We start from the raw sequence: 15714 nt of genomic DNA on the forward strand, positions 1-15714 counted from the left end.
TCAATACGAAAGGTCAAAATTGTCAATTGATCGTCGGCCTTTCATCCCACCTACATACATTTTTAAGTACTGTTAAATGTCAAAAATATCAATTTTTAATTCTTTGCCATAAAATGTGTATATTACATTGCAAATTTCAAAAATCAAAATAATTTGATAACAGAAGGACATTCTTCGTATTCAGAATACCATTCGATATGTCCGATGTGCTCTAATGTCCCACAATAAATACTGTCCAAACGTTCATACCCCTTCCTTAAACGTAAAAAAAAAAAAATATTTATTAATTTTTATAAACTAGATAAAAATATCTAGGAGACTTTTTTTCATTTTTTTGAATTTTGACCAAATTCACCAAAAATATTTGAAATTTAGGTGAAAATCAGGCTTTTTCATGATTTGTTTGACCATTTTTGGTGCAAATTTCTCAAAGTTGGTCGAAATTCAAAAAAATAACAAAATGGCTCCTAGATATTTATATTTAAAAAACCCTGGAATTATGAAAACTTTCGGGCCTCATAACTGTTCAATTATTAGTCTAAAGAATATAAAAGTATACATTTTTAGAATGGAAATGATTTGATGAATTCATCTGTGAGGTCCAATTTGGGCCAAAATGATCATTTTTGGAGATAATCCCAAAAAACGGGTTTTTTTAATTAATTTTTAAAAACTAGATACAAATATCTAGGGACCTTTTTTTCATTTTTTTGAATTTTGACCAACTTCGCCAAAAATATTTGAAATTTGGGCGAAAATCAGGCTTTTTTATGATTTTTTTGAAAATTTTGCATTTTTGACCATTTTTGGTGCAAATTTCTCAAAGTTGGTCAAAATTCAAAAAAATAAAAAAACGGTCCCTAGATATTGTGTTGTAAAGAGTCAACTTGTGAGGGGACTTGTCATTTTCAAAATAACTTTGAATTGATTTTGACTTGAGAAAGGACATGCAGGGGGAATATAAGTTTGTTTGATTTTAAATTTTCAATTAAATTTGAAATATCTGCACTTCATTGAGTGAGTCTCCATTATTTCTCTGTCATCTGTAATCTTCAGGGAGTTTAATACGATATACATTAGGAGACCAAAAAACCCTATTCTAGTAGGGGTTGTCGAGCGGTTATTATTATTTTTATTATTATTATCATTTATTTATTTATTGAAGGCAAAAATTCCCCCAATGACACCCTTTTGTCATCAGCTTACACCTAATGACCCCTTTTTTTTTTTAGAAATTTACACTCAAACAAACAAACAAAAATGCGCAAATTGTACAATTTTTACATTTTGTAGCACATTTTTGCAGTTTTGCCCAGAAAGTTATTCAATGACACACAATTCATGCAATTCTAATCCTTTCCATACGTAATGGCCCATTACATTTTCTTGGAGCCACCACTGAATGACCCCTTTTTGGACAAATAATCGCCTCCGGTAGATCCCTAGTCTGGTATCTTACTTTGGTACAGGTATGTCACTTTCATATTCGACTCTGGATTCGAGTGCCCCCTCCCGGTCAAAGGCGGTGAAACCACAAATAACTTAACTGTAAAGACCAACCTTTGTGCAATAAATACGAGTCCGGGTGGGGGTAAAATTTATCTAAACTTCATGCCAAAATTGCAAATTGCTTTACTCTTGTCCTTGCCCCCCCCTCAACGTGTGGCAACATTTTGGGAACCTAATTTACAAGATGCAGCGTTTTATCATTTAGATGCAGCGTTTTATCATTTTAGAGCGTTGTATTTAAAAATTAGGCGTCCCATAAAACCAGGCACATAAATTGCTCAACCCCCATGAAAAGAAAGGGACATTCAGACATTTCAAGTTTAAATGTGTGGTTTTAAGCTAGGGACCCTAAGTGTTGGCGTTTTATGCTTGTATAAATGCGTCCACGGGATTTTGGATTGTAGGCCTACACTTTCAAATAATCCATGCAGAAGTTTTATTGAGACTAGAGGTCTAATTTTGGAGTTACGCCCTATAAGAATAGCTCAAGCTATAACACCCTCTAGCCTAGGAACACCCTATTCTGAAATTTTGAATAAATATTAAATGTTTTGGTTCTCGTCCTCTCCCTCCTAAATTAACGGGATTTGTCAGATTTGTTTAAAGTAGATTTTTAACTTTTTAAAACTTAGGAATAGCCTACCTTCCCGGGCCTACTTTACGAAAACATTATAGGCTTACAAATATGCCTAAATAAGTTTAGGCCTATTAGAGAACAAATATCACTTCCAAGAATTTTTTTGGTTTTTTATGGGATTTATCCGGCCTCAGAATCTCACATTAAAATGAAAAAAGGGCCTCCTCATTTGCTCTAAAAAGACCGAAAACTAAGCCATGCTAATTACCGGGGCTAATTTTACATTGAAAAAAAACCCTCCCTGCCCCAACAATTCATGAAAATCCTCTGGGCGAGAACCAAAACATTAATTTTACACGGCCTATGGAAAGTTATAGGCTTATTATCAGTTTGAAGCTCTTAGGCCGAGGGAGAGAAAAATAGGCCCTATTAGGTCTATTGAAATGTATCATGCATAGGCCTAGGCCTATTTAATTTAAAGACCTACTTGATAGACGTAGTATTTACTATTTGGCCTTGGCCTACTATTTAATATATTCATATGGAGGCCCGACATGGCATAGACCTAGCTAGCTGGTTAGGCCCAAACCCGGGGCCCAAAGAAATGATAGGTAAATTATATGAATAAAAACAGAATAAATATTATATAAAATGCTTTAAAAGTTGTATAGGCCTACCTCACAAAATTAATTATACACGAATCTCAGTTACAAAATGGTGAGGGTCAAATCTGGACCCGGCCCGTAAATCAGTAGGCGCTAGAGGATGGTCTAGAAATCAAAGGGACATGAAATATTATTTAGATTTTTCCCTACCGATAGGATAGAAGTATAAGTTGAAATTTAAACATGCCTAAATATTCCTATTAAATTGTCAAAAATGAGCTAAAAATAGTAAAATCACTGTAAAAATATTCCTTCATACAATATTTATATTTACTTTTCAATAATAAACAATAAAATTTAATCTGTTAGCTTTCATTTGGTACCAAATTTGTAGCCATACACCAAGATTTGAAAATAAAATCAAAGTTCCTGCAAAAGTTGCACTTCCACTAAAAATATCAATTCGAATAGCCCTAGCCCCCGGGCATAGCCAAGCCTAGTCGGAAAACTGAATTTAATTGATTGTTTCGCTAGTGTGAGCACGTCACCCACCACATTTGGGCCAGATAAAGTGAGCGCCAATGCTGGGCCACACGGAAGCCCGGCCAGCGTTGGGCCAGCTCTGGCGACATTATGTGGTCCATAAGTGACACACTATATTGGACCAGTTGTGACCGACTTGGTTTGGTCCAGTGCTGGCGCTCACTTTATGTGGCCCAACCCTGGTCCAGTACTGGGCCAGTGCAAATGGGCCCTTTTACTGGTCCAGTGCTGGTGGGTGTTTGCTGTGTATAACATGTATAAGCGCGCAATATTTGTTTGTCTTTTAACATATCTGTAGTGACTAAGAGAACAGTATTTACCATGATAAAATCATTGACATGCACATGTATTTAATTTTTACAGCAGAATGTGAAATATTTATTTATCTTTTAATATATTTTAAGTGGAAAAAGAGAATCATCATTCCTGCATCATGATAAAACAGTAAAAACAGTCAGAACATTTTTGTATTGTGTAATTGATGCATTCTTTTGATTTTACGAAGGAACTCCCTAGTAAAAGTGGCACAATTGTGATTTTACCCTTTCGTCTTTAACTAAACATATCTCGAGATTAAAACATGCAAATGGAACAGAACAAACGGCATTTGAGAGCTAAGACTACGCCCTTGACGTTGATGTAAGCATCATGTCAAAACGGTATTTTCTAATTGCCAGAGAGGGCGCTTTTCACTTGCACAATTTTTTTGAGACAGGCAGTATATTCAGGAACCAACATAGAGCATGTACACGCAACAGTTTTGTCTACTCGGTAAAATATGCCCAACATTTTGTTACACCTAATTATGTCAATGTATATTTCAGGTAACGGAATTAGAGGTGGTGACGGACCTCATTTATGCATGATTTCATCTTTAACACTTAAAACAACGCTGTAACATTGTAAATCAACATATTATAGTAATGATTAATATACGACGTAGTAATGATGCTAAAATATTTATTGTGTGTTATATTCCTTATATGTGACCCGGCAGCACAAATGAGCCGTAAATTCCCTAAATTGTATTCTGAGTTACGGTGTAAAATGTGTACGAAGGTCATATTCATCGGTAACTTAAGCTGGCCCGACATACGTCTCATTTCGATAGTCAAAAACTAATCAATAATCCTATTGTTGAAGTGGATAATAAGCTTCTACCTTTAATGGCTATAGAACTTTTAATAGCTCTGGTCTTTGTTTGTTTATATTGCTAAATCCTGTTCAAGTGGTGGGTTACCAGGCATTGTATTTTGTATAGGTATGCATAACCAACAATTAACAATGAGAGAACTTTCTTAAACCTCGTTGACTTGGGGATGATTTGAAATGACCGCCAATTATGACTGTTTGATATTTATTGCCAGCAATGTGGAAAAAGAGATACATGTAGAAACGAAACAAGCTATAATTTTGTTATAGGAGCAAAGTTTAACAAACCATAACCCCGCTTCTGGATATCGTTTGAAGTCAAATGATATACCATTTTTAAGTTTATGATGTTTATTTTTAAACACGAAATAAAACAAAATTGACCGGGGAGGAATTTACGGCTCATTCGCCGTGGACGGTCACATATATAACGGTTACGAAAGTGTGAAACCGTAAGTTAGCATGTAACCATTTCACTGTATAGGCGACGTAAAAGTTTCCTTTTTTCTCCTTTTAAAATGCAATGTTTATTATTGTTATAGTTAAGAGGGTGTGATGGTTGACCTTATATTTAACTGAATTGTAATTACATAAATTAGAAAACGGGTAACCGAGAAAAATATACAGATATAGAAGATGATAACAATTAATATTGGATGAGCGGCAATGTTGCGTTAATTAGAATTAAAATTTTAATGTGTTTTCTTTAACATACATTAATATTTCACCATAACACGTTTGCTCTTGTAAGAGTTCGCCTATAGTTTATTCGAAGCAGATGTGAAAGCAGTTGAGCAAGTTACACATTAAAAATTATAGAATGGAGAAAAGGATGAAGAATGATTACCAGAAAATACACAAGATTTAGCGAAATATTTACACTGAGAAATTCTTATCTATTAAAAAAAATGAAAAAAAAAGGCACCACCCGGATTCGAACCGGGGATCTTCTGTTTACGAGACAGACGCTTTGCCACTAAGCCATGGCGCCTCGGCTACTGCATACGATGATTTTTGCAATAGTATATGATCACTTAACATACCTGTAATTAAATGAAAAATAAATACAAAATAATAAATAATAAATAATAAATAATAAATATGAAATATGAAATATGAAATAATAAATAATAAATATGAAATATGAAATAATAAATATGAAATAACAGAGTAAGCGTCAAAGTTCATTGATTATAAATTGAAAATAGTGCTATTTTTCAGTATTTTATGCACGATGTCCGCAGGGTAACAGCTTGCAGGCCAGGCTGATATACTGGTGTAGAGGCCAAATTGATAATGATGGTCTTATTTAATTTCACATTATTATTTCTCTCACACACTAGCACAGAAAGTTGTAGCTTGTGTGATTTGTTTTATATATTTTTATGTTTGTTAGTTTGTGTTTTTAGTCATTATTAACTGCTTTAGTCGTCAGACCTCATGTAGTCAGGACTTGTTTAGTCATTAGAATTTGATGTCTCCCCTTGTCTACAAACAGACACAGGCAAGGAGCAAGATGGAGGAAGACGGGCGTGGGAGAGAGTGAAAGATAGCAAGAGAGAGAGAGAGAGCCTACGCACGCCAAAACATACAATAGTTTCTAAATCAATGGGTTTTTTTTATAGCAAGGTACATTCCCCTACCTGATGTTACTTTTTGAATTAAAGATACCTATAGACTATTCTGTTAACATATTTGATTAGTTCCTAAAAGGTATTTAGGTTCAGCAGCTGCCTCTGAAATCGACTGCTTTTCACTTACTTTAAGGTACAGAGACACTTATATTCCTTGTTCATTCATCGCACCTGCATTATGCAAACTAATAATAGAAAGGTATGTCTGGTTTGAAGTTCAACAATTCACTTTATCATTTAAAACATTTATATCTTAAGAAAGTTTCAATTCTCTAAGTTAAAATTAAATAAAATAAAACGTGGGATAAAACGTGTCCCTTTTTTGTCACTTCAGCGAGATTGAATGTTGGTCCCATGACGAGTAATCACACATAATGACTTTTGAAACACTTATATTACTTGTTACTTCAATCGCACCTGCATTATGTAAACTAATAATAGAAAGATATGTCTGGTGTGAAGTTCAAAAATTCTCTTTATCATTTAAAACGTTTATATCTTAAGAACGTTTCAATTCTCTAAATTAAAATAAAACAAAATATAACGTGGGATTAAAGGTGTCCTTTTTGTAACTTCAGCGAGATTGAAAGTTTGAGTAATCACACCTAATGACTTTTGACAGACTCCTCGGAATACTTTGCTGAAAGTACAGAAAATGCATTCCTCGTATTTGTATTGATTTAGTATTACGCATATCTCAATTTTTTTAGAGCCTATGTTACTAATATATTTACATTATACTTTTTTGCTGTTGTATTTTGTTTCAAGAAAATAAGTTCACCACAAATCCAACTTATTCTCTCACGTTATATCCATTCCTGCCTGACAATTTTTTTAAAACGTGCGTTTGAAATGATAAAGAGACTTTTATTTACTTCACAATCATGTAATACAGTTAAGATAATAACTTGAACATCGTTGAAGGAGTCTTGACCATGGTTGTATGAACGTGATAAAACACTTTAATGCGAATACTTGAGTAAACGACATACCTATATAGGTCACATAGAGAATCTTGGAATTCCCAGTGGCCAATGGGCTTGTGCCGTATTATACATAATGTCTTCACGAAATAACAGTTTGATTAAATAAAGGTGGGAATGTTTAATAAATATTTTGGATTTTTGTTTGATGTTGAGTTATACCACACTACCATACAAAACATTCCATTCGAAGTAATTTCCTAGGTCCGAATACTTTGTCAAGTATAAACAGCTTCATGCCACGTTGTATACGACTCTGCCTGTATATTCGTACGTTGATTTACATCTCATTTCCTTGCAGACGTAATTAGCAAACCAAACGGCGTCTTTTCAGAGCCACACCAGACTGAGTCGGCCGAGGAAGTAGCTGGTACATGTGCAAAACGCTTACATGATCCTCCGCTAGCTGACTTCCTCGCACCCAAGCCTATTCTTTATTGCCCAAGTAAGCGTTACCCATCGGGCTCCACGTGGAGGTTTGGGTTGCGTTTCCCGCGAACAATAATTACAATTGTCAGTTTTGCAGACCTTGCCGGACTCTTTTACTCAAGTTTTTTTCCTCTATTGATAGGAGAAACTTAGTTGTTATGGTTGTTAAAACTGATTTTATTCTGGAAATGTGTGCTTATGTAAACATCAAGCAACACGTTCGTGTTAAAGCTGGCAACACAATTTTTTGGTGAATTCACAACTTGTGTCTGCTAATCTGTATTTGATCCCCGTAATTCCTAAAAATGGATGTAAACTGTTAGACGAGTTCAGGGGATTCAGGAAAAGAATAGTTTTTACTATCTGCGATAGTGATGGTCAGAAGGTAGATTATAAATAAATTAATAAATTAATAAATAAATTAATTAATAAATTAATCAATTAATTAATTAATTAATCAATTAATTATTTAATTAATTAATTAATTAATTAGTAAATAAATACATAAATAAATGATACAAATGCCATTGAATCCTATGGAATCCTACGTATCTTTTAACTCTTTATAATGTAGCATGCTATATCTTGACATCGCAGATAGTGCAAACTATTTTTTTTCTGAAACCTCTATGCAAGGCGACAATTTCCCTTAACCTTTACGAAAAACCTTTACGAAAATTGGACCAACTTTGACTTTTGACCCACACAGAACAAGCAAATCCACCTTAGATCTTTTGTGCCCCATTAAACTTCTTAATATATATGTCGTACACGCACAAAAACTGTATTTCTGTAATCCGTGGTGCCAGACGCATGATTTGATATATTTGAAAGTGTTATTAGAAACAAATAAATCATTGTCCCTATACAATCCTTTGGGGCAATTTTGTTGTCTTTTTGAGGATCATGGTCTCAAAATACTGCTGAATCGAGTTCAGCATACCCAAATTAACAAAAATAGGGTGGTTGCCAACTTTTACGCAAACTTGTCGGTTGGAACGCGATTTTTCCAAAATAGAAGGATATACAGGGTGTCCCATAAAAAATTACCGGGCGAATGAATTTGAACGTAAGTCAAGAAATAGACATCGGAATCCAAAAAACTAAACATCAGCGTGTAGCCCATTGTATTTTGCATCTTATATGTCAATTTTACCTGAATCGGTTGACTTGGGCGATTACATAACGCATGCGTCAATTCACTTCGTTCCAAGTTTGAAAGAAATGCGCACTAGTGGTTAACTGTCAATGGGCTTCATATTTTGTTCTGTGAAATCCTTTTCATTCTTTTTAAACAATCTGTTTCTTGCAAAACATTTAATTAGGTTTTGTTCAAATTTGAAAACCTGCACGATATTGAAAATGAAAGCTTGCATGTAAGATGATGCTCGGTACTTGTAAATATATTTTTTGTTAATGTTGATACAAATGTTGCATAAAGAATTATTGTATGAAGAATTCCAGCTGGCTTAAAAAATTTCTCACACACATTAATGTTTTTGGAATATTTCCAAGAAATTGTATTGCAAAGTTTAAATCTTTTAAAACCATCAAAAATCACACGTAAAGCTGTAAGCACTTGATCATTGTCATTCTTGGCTCAAATGTTCTTTGGAAAGTTCAAATATAACATATTTGTACAACATAAAGAATTAAAATTGGAAAGCTTCCAATTGCAGAAATCAAAGTTTTCTCGGACAAACTGTTATTCATCTTCAGTAAAAGCATGAATGACATAACACCGTCGGATTATAAAATAGATAATGTGGACTAAATTTAATGAGATACACAAACTTTAGGAAGCGGTGAGCGAGTATGAAAAAAACGCCTTTTGATCAAACTTGGAATGAACTGCATTGATGCACGCATTATGTTATCGTTCATTTCTTTGCAACCAGTCAACCGAATTAAATATTTGTTTCGTATGTGATGCACAACAAAAGAAGCTATGCGCTACATTTTAAAATTTTTGATTCTGATGTCTAATTCTCGACTTACGTTCAATTTTATTCGCTTGGTAATTTTTTCTGGGACACCCTGTATGTATTTTGTGAATGGGGGCACAATGGGTCATTCACTAAGGGTAACAAAGAACATCAACTTAGTCAGACCGAATATCTTGAAACTACCGACTCAACGAAATGAGTATAAAGTCGCGGCGACTTATGGCTGATTTCATGGTAGCAGCACATCAAATGATTTTTCCTTTCAAGATAAATCAAAATAATAAGAACATCGTCTATTTATTTATTTATTTATTTATTTATTTATTAAAACCATATTTATACCGGTGTCATGTCATAAAATATAAAGTACAAAGTAATTGGTAGAATTATACATATTAGAATGATTAAAAATACAAACATCCAAATAGAACCATATATCAAATACATCAAATATCAAAAGTCATTAAATTCATAAAGTAAAAATCTTTGGCTAGTTATTTACATTTCTCTGTGTCATAAAATATACAAGTAATACTAGTATACATAAAATAATTAATAACTTATAACATCCAAACATACATCAACTTATACATCAAATAATATCTAAAGCCATTAAAATCATAGTAAAGACCTTGGCTAATTATTTACATATTCACTGGGTCATAAAACATAATATATGTAAAATAATTAATAACACAAACATTCAAAATATAGAAGCATACATCAAAATACATCAATCTTTAAAAGTCATAAAGTAAAACTTTGGCGCATTATTTACATTTTTCATATATACATTTTACAAAATATTAAAAGTTCAGAAATTATTGTGAAGTGCCCGTTTGAACAAGTTTGAGTTGTAATTTATTAACCTTAAATGTTGTGGCATCTCATTGCACGTTGTAACACCTCGATAATGAAAAGTTCTTTTTCCTGCTTCTGACAACACCTTGTTATGGTAAAGACATAGACCTGAACTTGACTTACGTAGGCGTGGTGGGTGTTAACATAGGAAAATTTAGTTCGTAGGTAATCTGGGACATTCCCTGTCAAGCATTTATGAACAAGATTAATAAGACTGATATGAGAACGGTTTTTCAAAGTTTTCCATTTCAGAACATCATACATATCCAAAACACGTGCCCTTGGGCCTTCGTTAAGTACTAACCTCGCAAATCTATTGTGGTGGTGAACTGTGATCTGTTATTATGCCCGGTATTCTGCCAATGAAAAGTTCATTATAAACATTATGCACTGTATTAAACTGTCGCATCAGAAAAAGGATGTAAGGATAATTACATCTACCATTGGTTTCTTTCAACACGTACAGCTAAAATGTAATTGATGTTTGATGTGCTTTCTTACTTTGAACATGTCAAAGAAGTCCCAAACATGATATAAAGTTACACAATACTGTCAAGGTGAAAAGTATGTACGATTTTATCAAATAGGAGATACCGCATGTGCTCGGGTGGTATTTTTTTCAGTTAGTAATTATGGTGATCGTTAATTCCTGCAGAAGGTTTAATAGCTGGTAAGGTTAATAGCTGGAAAGGTTAATAGCTGGTAATTAAAATACCCTAACCAATCTTGTATAACGTCTATCTAATCATTAACATGATTAATATTAGATAGGAAACGTAATTTGGACATTGTTTAGTAGCTCATCACCATGGTAACAGATAATGTGAATTACTTACAAATCATCGAACGTGTAATAATAGAAGATGATAACTAATATTGGATGAGCGGCAATGTTGAGTTAATTGGAATTAAAATTTTAATGTGTTTTCCTTAATATACATTAAAATTCCATCATAACACATTTGCTCTTGTAAGGGTTCGCCTATAGTTTACTCACAGCAGCTGTGAAAGTAGTTGTTAAAATAATCGCTTTTCACTATAAAAATATATATAGAATGAGGAAAATGATGAAGAAAAAGAAATTAAAGTTAAGAATAATTACCAGAAAATACAAACGAATTTCTTAAAGATTTGCATTGAGGAAAAAATAAAGAAAAGAAAAGAAAGAAAAAATAAAGGCACCACCCGGATTCGAACCGGGGATCTTCTGTTTACTAGACAGACGCTTTGCCGCTAAGCCATGGCGCCTCGGATAATCAAGCCAGTGAATTTTAACATATTATAGGCATTTCGTTTGATTCATTGAATAACTGTTTTAATAGAGTATGCGTCAAAGTTCATTGATTATGCATTAACAACAATTAACAGCTTGCAGATCAGGCTGATATACCACCATGATGGTATAGGCTAAATTTATAATGATGGTCAATTACAAATTGTAATTACCCACACACATTCACCGAAACTCGTACCTTTATTTTATATTTTTTATTTATATTTTATTCTTCTTTTATTAACTACTATTCGTCAGAAGTTGTTACTAGGTTGTTTGATGGGATCATTTAGTATTAAACATATATTTTTTATATCAAATTATTCATTTTTTTGCGGGTTTTTTTTTTTTTGGTAATTTTTATTCTATAAACTGTACTGTGAGAGAAAAAAGAAAAGAAAAATAAAGGCACCGCCCGGATTAGAACCGGGGATCTTCTGTTTACTAGACAGACTCTTTGCCGCTAAGCCATGGCGCCTCGGATAATCAAGCCAATGAATTTTAACATATTATTAAATTGAGCAAATTGAGCAAAGTGGGCAAATTGAGGGCGCTATTTAATAAAATATATTTTAATAAAAATTGTTTTGAAAATTTCCTTTTCATCCGTTAGTCTTTTTGTTGATGATCTAATACCATTATTCAAATGTCTACCCCTTAAAGATGCAAACAAGGTTTAAGATAAATAGCGCCCTCATTGTTCAACTTTTCTTTAAAATGACAGCTTTACATGCCATCAAACAACCGTCGATAAGTCATTAGCATTTTTTCTTTTATCAACGAAATAAAAACACAAGCATGGAGATTGATGGAGGAAGAAGGGCGTGGGAGAAAGAGGGAGAGGGAAAGAAGAGGAACGGCAGCGAGAGAGATATACAGAGAGAGGGGCGCCTGCGCACACCAAACCATAAAATAGTTTGAAATTAATGATTCTTTATAGCAAGCTCATCAAGCAGATGTTTGTTTTTGAATTGAAAGCTACCTTTATATTCTTTGAACTTATTTGATTAGTTCCAAAAAAAGGTATTTAGATTCTACAGCTGCCTCTGAAATCGACTGCTTTTCATTTGCTATGAGGTACAGGGATGCTTGTACTGTATGTACTTTTTTCTTCCATTGCACCTACATAATGTACATTAATAATACAAAAGTGTCTGGTTTGAAGTTTTAATCGAATAATCTAAATCACACAATCTGCATTGTAAACTAAAAGTCTCGTTATCAAATAAAACGTTTGTATCTCAGCAAAGATTTAATTCGCTGAATTGAACTTGAAATAAATTATAACGTGGGATCCAATGTGATGTGTCACCTGTTTGACACTTTAGCGATATTGAAAGTTAGTCCCAGTACGTTTTACATTGTCAAAGTTTCCGAAATACATTCCTCGAATTTTAATTTACAGTTGCTATTATTGGAATTAACACAGTTTCAATAAGCATAAAATAAATGATGTAATATTTTCCTTTGAAAAGTATATTTAGATCTTAGAGGCCAAATTTCAAACAATCAAAATTATTTAATATCTGGTATATATTCAGGAACCAACATAGAACATGTACACGCAACAGTTTTGTCTACTCGGTAAAATATGCCCAACATTTTTTTTACACCTAATTATGTCAATGTATATTTCAGGTAACGGAATTGGAGGTTGTGACGGACCTCATTTATGCATGATTTCATCTTTAACACTTAAAACAACGCTGCAACATTGTAAATCAACATATTATAGTAATGATCAACGTAGTAAGGAAGCTAAAATATTTGCTATTATTGTTATAGTTAAGCGGGTGTTATGGTTGACCTTATAGTTAACTGAATTGTAATTAGATAAATAAGAAAACGGGTAACCGAGAAAAATATACAGATAACGGAAAGGAAAAGTGAATCTTACCCGGAAGATATCACACTACTATACCTGAGTTAATATCAAACCACTAAACATGCGTGATGCAACATATCAAAAGATAGGACTTTGTGTCAAACTGATTTTCAGGATAAATTAAAATAATAAGAATTTGTGAATACTTTTTCATTGTCGTCTTGATCAATTTTTAGCAAATGAGATGCAATTTTAAAGCTTGCAAAATGCTTTTAAATACTGCACTGCACTCAAAACCCATAATTGACTTCACCTGCAAAGTCCCCTCTTTTGATGCATCAAAAAGCGTACCATCGTCTATTGCGCTGGTGAATTATTGTGATTTGCTATTCTGCCTACGGAAAGTTCGTCATAAACACGAGACATCGTTACATCAGAAATTAGATCTTCCACGGTTTTCTTTTAATGCACACAGCTGAAGTTTAAAAGTTGTGCTGAAGAATTCACATGATTTTCTTACTTTCAACATGTCAAAGAAATAACACTGACATCCGAGGTGAAAAGTATCTACAATTATATTAATTTGGAGATACCTCGTGTTGACTCGGAATGTTAAATGTTCAGTTAGTAATTATCATGTTGATCGTTAATTCCTACTGAAGGTTAATAGATGGTAATCAAAATACACTAACCAATCTTGTATAACGTCTATCTAATCATTAATGTTAGATTGGAAACGTAACTTAGACATTGTTTAGTAGCTCATCACCACAGGCGTCAATCCATGGCAACAGATAATGTGAATTATTTACAAATCATCGAACGTGTAATAATAGAAGATGATAACTTATCTTGGAAGAGCGGCAATGTTGAGTTAATTAGAATTAAAATTTTAATGTGTTTTCTTTAACATACATTAATATTTCATCATAACACGTTTGCTCTTGTAAGAGTTCGCCTATAGTTTATTTGAAGCAGATGGGAAAGCAGTTGAGCAAGTTACACTTTAAAAATTATAGAATGAAGAAAAGGATGAAGAATGATTACCAGAAAATACTCACGATTTGGTGTAATATTTACAATGAGAAGATGTTATCTATATAAAAATAATTGAAAAAAAAGGCACCACCCGGATTCGAACCGGGGATCTTCTGTTTACGAGACAGACGCTTTGCCGCTAAGCCATGGCGCCTCGGCTACTGAAGACGATGATTTTTGCAATATTATTATGATCACTTAACATTCCTGTAATTAAATGAAAAATAAATAAAAAATGAAAAATAATAAATAATAAATAATAAATAATAAATAATAAATAATAAATAATAAATAATAAATAATAAATAATAAATAGTAAGCGTCAAAGTTCATTGATTATAAATTGAAAATAGTGCTATTTTTCAGTATTTTAAGCACGATGTCCGCAGAGTAACAGCTTGCAGGCCAGGCTGATATACTGGTGTATAGGTCAAATTGATAATGATGGTCTTATTTAATTACACATTATTATTACTCACACACACTACCACAGAAAGTTGCAGCTTGTGTGATTTTGTTTTATATATTTGTATGTTTGTTAGTTTGTGTTTTAGTCATTATTAGCTGCTTTAGTCGTCAGACCTTTTGTAGTCAAGGCTTGTTTAGTCAGAATTTGATGTCTTCCCTTATCTACAAACAGACACAGGCAAGGAGCAAGATGGAGGAAGACGGGCGTGGGAGAGAGTGAAAGAGACGGGTGATAGTAGGAGTGAGCCTACGCACGCCAAACCATACAATAGTTTCCAAATTAATGGCTCTTTTATAGCAAGGTACATTCCCCTAGCTGATGTTACTTTTTGAATTAAACATACCTATAGACTATTCTTTGAACATATTTGATTAGTTCCTAAAAGGTATTTAGGTTCAGCAGCTGCCTCCGAAATCGACTGCTTTTCACTTACTTTAAGGTACAGAGACACTTACATTGCTTGTTCCTTCATCGCACCTGCATTATGTAAACTAATAATAGAAAGGTATGTCTGGTTTGAAGTTCAAAATTCACTTTATCATTTAAAACGTTTATATCTTAAGAAAGTTTCAATTCTCTAAGTTAAAATAAAATAAAATAAAACGTGGGATTAAAAGTGTCCCTTTTTGTCACTTCAGCGAGATTGAAAGTTGGTCCCATGACGAGTAATCACACCTAATGACTTTTGACAAACTCCACGGAATAATTTGCTGAAAGTACAGAAAATGCATTCCTCGTGTTTGTGTTGATTTAGTATATTACGCATATCTCAATTATATACCTCATATATAGATTCCTGTCATCTGATTGGTTGAAAGTGCAGTCATTGAATTAACTATGCCCACAAAATGAACTATGGACCGGTCCATG

General features: G+C 33.2%; 1 long non-coding RNA gene and 3 other non-coding genes across 4 annotated transcripts in view; 1 reads left to right on the plus strand and 3 right to left on the minus strand.

Annotated features, from left to right (window-relative positions):
• Nucleotides 1-15714, plus strand: part of LOC140138219 (uncharacterized) — a 476970-nt gene that overhangs the window by 322834 nt on the left and 138422 nt on the right. The gene's annotated exons all lie outside the window — the stretch shown is intronic.
• On the minus strand, nucleotides 5306-5377 carry Trnat-cgu (transfer RNA threonine (anticodon CGU)). The gene has a single exon. It is a non-coding gene; the product is annotated as a tRNA-Thr (tRNA).
• On the minus strand, nucleotides 11416-11487 carry Trnat-agu (transfer RNA threonine (anticodon AGU)). Its single transcript has one exon. It is a non-coding gene; the product is annotated as a tRNA-Thr (tRNA).
• Trnat-cgu (transfer RNA threonine (anticodon CGU)) lies at nucleotides 14458-14529 on the minus strand. The gene has a single exon. It is a non-coding gene; the product is annotated as a tRNA-Thr (tRNA).

The sequence above is a fragment of the Amphiura filiformis genome, chromosome 17, assembly GCF_039555335.1.
Source record: "Amphiura filiformis chromosome 17, Afil_fr2py, whole genome shotgun sequence".
NCBI classification, from domain to species: Eukaryota; Metazoa; Echinodermata; class Ophiuroidea; order Amphilepidida; family Amphiuridae; genus Amphiura; species Amphiura filiformis.